Here is a 7,277-nt window from a genome sequence, read left to right as displayed (position 1 = left end):
GGTGCATTCACCTGACAAAAAGATCTGGGTGGGCATTGTCAATGATATTTGCTATGCCACTTATATATTACTCCACTGTTTCTGTTGTTGCAGTTGAGGAAAAGGATGAACTGTTACCTGATTTTATTTTATCTTAAAAATATTGAGTGGGAGTAAGTATCGAGTGTCCAGGGCCATTTATATGAAGAGTAATTGTTACCTATTTATTTATTTATTTATTTATTTTTTAATTAGTGAGTCACAGTGAGGGTACAGTTACAGATTCAAACATTTTGTGTTTGTTTTTCCCTCATGCAGTGTTTGGGAGCCCATCCCTCCACCAGTGTCCATTCTCCATCACCAATGAACCCAGTATCCCTCCCACCCCCCAATCCCATCCCCCCCATCCCACCCCGCCCCTGTGGCAGGGCATTCCAATTTGTCCTCTCTCCTTTTGGGTGTTGTGGTCTGCAATAGGGGTATTGAGTGACCATCATGTTACCTATTTTTTTAATCATTGTTTTGTTTTACCAGTGGCAAAAGGTAAGGTCACTGAGTGAAATGAATCATTCTTGGTTTCAAAAAAATAGTACAAGAATTGTTATAGGACACACACAAATCCAGAGAGAGGGAGAGGGTGGTGTTTTCCCTCCCTTCCTAATGTCCCTCATCCCTCCATTCCTTCTTCCTTCTCTCCTTCTGTTTTATTTATTTTATAAAGCAGTATTCAAATCAGGCTTGAGAAATAGTTCAGGAGATAAAACAAACAAACAAACAAAAAACTTGCCTTGCATATGTTTTTGTTTTGCTTTTTGGGTCACACCTGGCAGTGCACAAGGGTTACTCCTGGCTCTGCACTCAGGAGTCACCCCTGGCGGTGCTCAGGGGACCATATGGGATGCTGGGAATCAAACTCAGTTCGGCCGCGTGCAAGGCAAACGCCCTACCCACTATGCTATCGCTCCAGCCCCAAAACTTACCTTGCATATGGACCTGATAAGTAGTACAGAAGTTACGGCACTTGCCTTGCGTGAGGCCAAATCAGTTTGAATCTCTGGTACCACATAAGTACCCCTAACTGCCCAGGGTTATTCCTGAGCACAGAGTCTTTAAGCACTGTTGAGTGTGGCTGCCAAGCCAAAATAAAATAAAGATTAAAAAGGCCTTCAAATCAAAGTCCTTCAATTATATTAGCTTTCAATAATCTTTTGAATCCATAAATGTTTCACTACTGGTAAAATTCATTCCATTTTGGTGTATTTTACCACATAGTCATCACCACCATTGCAATCTATTTTTTCAATAACACTGGAAATAATACTGGAAATTTTTCAATAATACGGCACAATTTTATTTTATTTTGGAATTTGGGTCACACACACCTGGCTTTGCTCAAGGGTTAACTCCTAGCTCTGTGCCCAAGGATTGCTCCTGGTGGGGCTCAAGGGACCATATGGGGTTCCCGAGATTGAACTCAGATCAGCCACTTGTAAGGCAAGCATCCTCCTCACTGGATTATCTCTCCAGCTCTGTGGCACAATTGAAGAAAGTTGTCATCAAATCTGTGATGATTCTGCAGTGAAATCTATAACCTGTTGGTGTGGTAAAAGATTGGGCTATCATTCCTTTCATATTTATATCTTTATTTGACAGTTTCTAGTTTCCGTTTATATCTAAAATCATATTTGATCAAATGGTGGCACTACAAATACATCTGGACACCACCGTCTTACTTCACAGTTGGCTTGGTGGGGTCTCTGATCGCCTGGAGGTACTGGAGAGAAATTATACATTTCCCTGCCTTTGCTTTCCTTTTCCTCTGAAATCAGTTTGGCCTATCCAAAGCAGGCGTAGGGGCTGGAGTGATAGCACAGCGGGTAGGGCGTTTGCCTTGCACGAGGCCGACCCGGGTTCAATTCCCAGCATCCCATATGGTCCCCTGAGCACAGCCAGGGGTAATTCCTGAATCCAGAGCCAGGAGTGACCCCTGAGCACCGCTGGGTGTGACTCAAAGAGAGAAAAAAAAAAAAAAAGCAGGCAGGCGTAGGAAGGCCAATCCACAAACATCATTACTCCATTAGCTAAGCACACAGGCATCCTGGGAAAATAAATAAGAAGACACTGGTAGTGTATGTAAGACCGGGCCCTCGTTGTTAAAGACATCGGAAGTGCTGACTCTCTTCTACCAGATGTTTGTTCCTCACTCACTGCTTAAGTTTCACACTGTTCCTATTCGTTTCTTGCTTGCCTCAGACAAAGGGGCTAGTAATACATTTAGTCACTCCATGTCAACTCGAATAAAGACTTCAGAGTCACCCGGGAAATATGCATACACTAGTAATTTACTTGAAAGCCCTTAGTCTCCTCCCTCTAAAATGCCTTTTCCCATATAGCCATTAAATTTATTCTTCAGTTTCCATAGCTCCCTCTCTTGCTTGATACTTCGGTCACTGGGACTGAGAGAATCAAGCTCGGAACAGCCACCTTTCTTCCTTTTTCTCTCTCATTTTGCTATTTAAATGACCGTGTACTGTACTTCCATTTCTTACATCCTAATTAAGTAAACATTTCAAATGGGCAGTTTTTAAGTTTTATAAGATAAAAGCCTGAAACAGATCTAGCTTGTGTGTGTGTGTGTGTGTGTGTGTAGGGGAAATCAAATACACAAAAATGATGTTTACAAAATTCAGAAACAAGGCTTGTCAGTGGGATGAAGTTGCAAATATAAGCCATTTTGGACTGAACAGTTTATATCTGTTTATAATAACTTGGATTTGTCTCCTGTTAAAATGTCACATGGATAAAGGAATAAATTCTAACAGCTGTGACAGGATTATCATTGCTAAGAAACTCCGATACGGTGGATTCATGTGTCAGAGACATCTACTTCACTGTCTTTCATTCGGAATAATCCAGATATTCTCCTCCACACTCAGGAAGACTAACAATGAGACACAGATAAAAGCCCCTGATTCTGACATCTTATCCTCTAAGTTGGTTAAATGAGGCAGTTGACACCGAGTCTCTTAACATTTTTCTGAGAAAGTTAGTAGAGGGATTCAGGAGAAACCAGCTTTAGTTTTTCTTTCACTTCAGTGAAGTCTTTTTTCCAAATTGGGAAAAAATTAATGATAAACATCATCAGAAATTTACTGACCATTGTGATATAGTTTAAAAGATAATAGAAAAATAAAAAATCAGAGTGCTGGGAAGTCTAGTGAAAGTAGTATGTGGATAACAGATGAAGAAAAGTGGCCCAAGGATTCCTAAGAAGTTAATAGGAGGGGCTGGAGCGATAGCACCGTGGGTAGGGGTAGGGCATTTGCCTTGCACGCGGCTGACCTGGGTTTGATTCCCAGCATCCCATATGGTTCCCCGAGCACCACCAGGAGTGATTCCTGAGTGTAGAGCCAGTAGTAACCTCTGAGCATCACTGGGTATGACCCAAAAAGCCAAAAAAAAAAAAAAAGAAGCTAATAGGAAATGACACTCATCTGGGAGCATATTTCTTGATGATAAATGTCATAGGAAATTATATTCGATTGAGTCTTTTAAGGTCATTTACTTATCCATTCATTTGTTCACTATGTATAACTACAATAAACACTTAAATTAATAGTGAAAATAAAGAGAGAAAAGAGACTTGGGCTCTTCAAGCAAATCATGTTTCTATGCATAGAATAAATACACCTAACTTCTTATAGGAAGCGCCAGGATGGAGAAGGGTGTGGGATGCAGAAGGGTCTAAGTACAAAGGAGAATAAATGAACAGTGTGTGAGAAAGGTCAGTGAAGAAATCACAGAAGGAGAAATTTGAAGCCCCACTTTGAAAAAACGAGTAGGAATTTACCAAGAAAATAAAGCTGAGATGGTCTTCTACGGCGATGATGGAATATTCCCAGCAACGGGTTGGAAGCTTCTGAGCCAATCAGTGTCTCAAATGAAAGGTTTCTCTGATTAGGTCAGCTTATAGCTTAAAAGGTAAAACTCTAGTGGTGGCCCTTAACATGTCTTCATAGAAATGCAGCTGTGAAGAGTAAATGTCTATGGAAAACAGTTAATACGCCGAGAGGCAAATGGCAGGTATGCTAACCAAGTTATTGTGAAAATTATTATTTATGTTGTTACTAACATTTTAATGAAAAAAAAAGTCAGGCATGTAAACATCTGGTAACACGATACATACTCAATAAATCTTTCTTAGAAAATATGACCAATGCATTATGGAAGGCAGGTCGGAGTTGCAAGACGGTCGCCTCTCATCTCCCCACCCCTGTGGGACCCTGGATGTCACACCCACCAACTGCCTCCAGCTGCTAGTTAAGCTCACTAAAGGCCATGATCTAGAGACACACAAAGGAATCTCAGAACCGAGCAGCTTACTGAAGAGATTTCTCCAGACTCTAACTACCTAAAGTTTTAGAATTCTAGGAGAGCATGGCTGAGCACATCTTATGCTATTCATAACAAGCAATACAAAATAAATGGTCCTGCATCTGCTTGTTCTGCAGGTTTGAGTGGTGGTGGGAAAATTCAAAGTAACGGTGATGGGAAGGTGTAATGGTGGTGGGATTGGTGTTAAAATATTGAATGTAATCCATTACTGTGAACAACTTTGTGAAAATAAAATTTAAAAAAGATGGCCCACCTCATATTTTTCACAACCCATTCCCTCATCCTCCCCACTCTGCTTGGGTTGGATCTTTTGTCCTCTGTAAACACAGCTCCATCGATTCTATCATACTGTAGCACTGTAGCACTGTCGTCCTGTTGTTCATCGATTTGCTCGAGTGGGCACCAGTAACATCTCCGTTGTGAGACTTGTTGTTACTGTTTTTGGCATATCGAACATGCCACAGGGAGTTTTCCAGGCTCTGCTGTGCAGGCGGGATACTCTCAGTAGCTTGCCGGGCTCACTGAGAGAGACCAAGGAATCGAACCCGGGTCGGCTGCGTGCAAGGCAAACACCCTACCTGCTGCGCTATCGCTCCAGTCTGTCATATTATAATAGATAAATCTGTCCCATTGGACTGGCAGTTCCGCAAAGGAAGAAGCATACCTCATACAGCATTTTGTCTCATAGAGTTGGGATATTATAGGTATCAAGCATAACTGTTCAAATAATTTAGGAATAGGTGCACCAGAGAAAACTTCCTAGTGGAGAGTGTATCTGAATTGGACACCAATAGTTAGGGAAGGCTTTGAAAATGAAGAAATTGAGGGAAAACTATGCCAAGTAGAAAGAAATGCATAAATTAAACTTGGAGATGCAGAGCGTACAGCATACTTTAAAATAAGATCTAGTGAGTAAAGAGATAGAGGCATGAGAAGGTAAACCTTAAGGCCAAGGACTTTAATGAGATCTTGACCACTGTGCTAATGAGGTAAGATTGTAAAACTAGATAGTAAACTGTGAAAACCACTTTTTGTCTGATTGAGATGGCCAGAATTTGTCTCTCTCTGTTACACACACACACACACACATACACACACACACACACACACACACACCACTTATTTGGGCTCTACATAGTAAGTAAAAGGATGGATACCATAGGATAAAGAACCAAAGTTGTCAACTTTCACAATTTATAATTTATAGCAAAAGATGTTTGTACTAGAACCTAAGAAAGGACAACTTTTGATCTATTTGCATAGAGTCCCTTCTAAATAAATTTAGTTAGTATCTACTTTTATCATTTTTAGAAAGAATCTCTTTGCTTTCATGTAAGAGGAGCTTGACACACAAATAAGGTTGAGAAACAAATGGAGGCATGTTGTCTTGATGAGAATGTACTGTCACTGTCACTGTCATCCCGTTGCTCATCGATTTGCTCGAGCAGGCACCAGTAACATCTCCATTGTGAGACTTGTTGTTACTGTTTTTTTGCATATCAAATATGCCACGGGTAGCTTGCCAGGCTCTGCAATGTGGGCAAGATACTCTCAGTAACTTGCCGGGCTCTCTGAGAGGGGCGGATGAATCGAACCCGGGTTGGCCGAGTTCTAGGCAAACTCCCTACCATCTGTGCTATCACTCCAACCCTAATTACGACAATAAAATGGACTTCTGAATGTCAACGTTCAGAAGATTTTCAATTGTAGGTACTAATCTTCTCCAAGGACAATTCTACTCAGGCACCTTGGTTTTATTGACAAACTAATGTTTCTTTTGTATAGCTACTTTGAACTAATTGTCCTGCCACTAGCAACTGAAAGTAGTTGGTCGTTATTAATAATTAAATGATAATTTGCAGATGAGAAAATCAAGGCACACAGAGCATGAGAAATTTGCCAAAAGTTATAGAGCTTGTTACATTAGACAACGATTAAAACTGAGATAGATTTTATTTCAGAATGCAGCTTTTTCCTGGGGTGCAAATGTTCTCTTGGCATTTTCATCCTAAAGGATAATCATGACTTATTTCCTTTTAGCAGTAACAACTATGCCTTAATCATACTTCTGTCTCCTACAATCACTACTATATTGGATAGTATGTATTTGTTTAAATACAAGTTTTGAATAAGGTCTAAAGTTGCAGGCGAAGTATAATTTGCTGCTATTAAATAAACAAGTGAGAGATAGCTTCACCACTCATCTTATAAATATTTATCCCAATTTATTCTTTTTTAAAAAATATGGAATGCTTCATGAATTTGCATATCATCTACGCGCAGGGACCATGCTAGTCTTCTGTGTATCATTCAAATTTTATTATATGTGCTGCTGAAGCAAGCACCCTATTTATTCTTAAGGCAAAGTGCTGTGTGTGCACGTGTGCGCGCGTGTGCACACATATGTGTGTGTTTTAGTTGTTAATGCAGAGAAAATAATTTTGTTGCCAAGTATTATATTCTCTCCCTTTTATTGTCCTTTCACCATGTATTCTTTTATCAGCAAAATCTTCTCCAAATGGAGGAAACAATGAGCATTTTATAAACCTGTCTAGGGCTATAAAAGATACATATGCCTTTAACAGTGACATAGGAATCCTTGGAACTTCCTCCAGAGTGAAATCTACTTCAGAAATTTGCATTTAACAGGCAAACATAATATTGTTGAAGAACACAGAATTATAAATTCATAGACATTTGGGTACTGGGGATACTTTATAATCCACACATCCATAATTCTAACTGTAATTTTTATGACGATATGGTTCAAGATGGATAAAGCCAGCACTTTCATTATTAACTATGTTTGAGGGGTTTGTAACAACCATGCCATGGAAGTACTTTATAACTTGAAACTTCAAGGAGTTTCAGAACAAATAATATGTTTTCTGCTGTAGGGTATG

The 7,277-nt window shown here is 39.9% G+C and overlaps 1 non-coding gene across 1 annotated transcript; it reads right to left on the bottom strand.

Moving 5' to 3' along the window:
• Positions 1-6,612: 6,612 nt before the first annotated feature.
• On the bottom strand, positions 6,613-6,719 carry LOC129406957 (U6 spliceosomal RNA). Its single transcript, XR_008631364.1, has one exon. It is a non-coding gene; the product is annotated as a U6 spliceosomal RNA (small nuclear RNA).
• Between the last annotated feature and the right edge of the window lie 558 nt (positions 6,720-7,277).

Source organism: Sorex araneus, chromosome 8, assembly GCF_027595985.1.
Source record: "Sorex araneus isolate mSorAra2 chromosome 8, mSorAra2.pri, whole genome shotgun sequence".
In the NCBI taxonomy this organism is placed as follows: Eukaryota; Metazoa; Chordata; class Mammalia; order Eulipotyphla; family Soricidae; genus Sorex; species Sorex araneus.
Note: the sequence above shows the minus strand (reverse complement) of the source record. Positions and strands in the feature narration are given on the sequence as shown.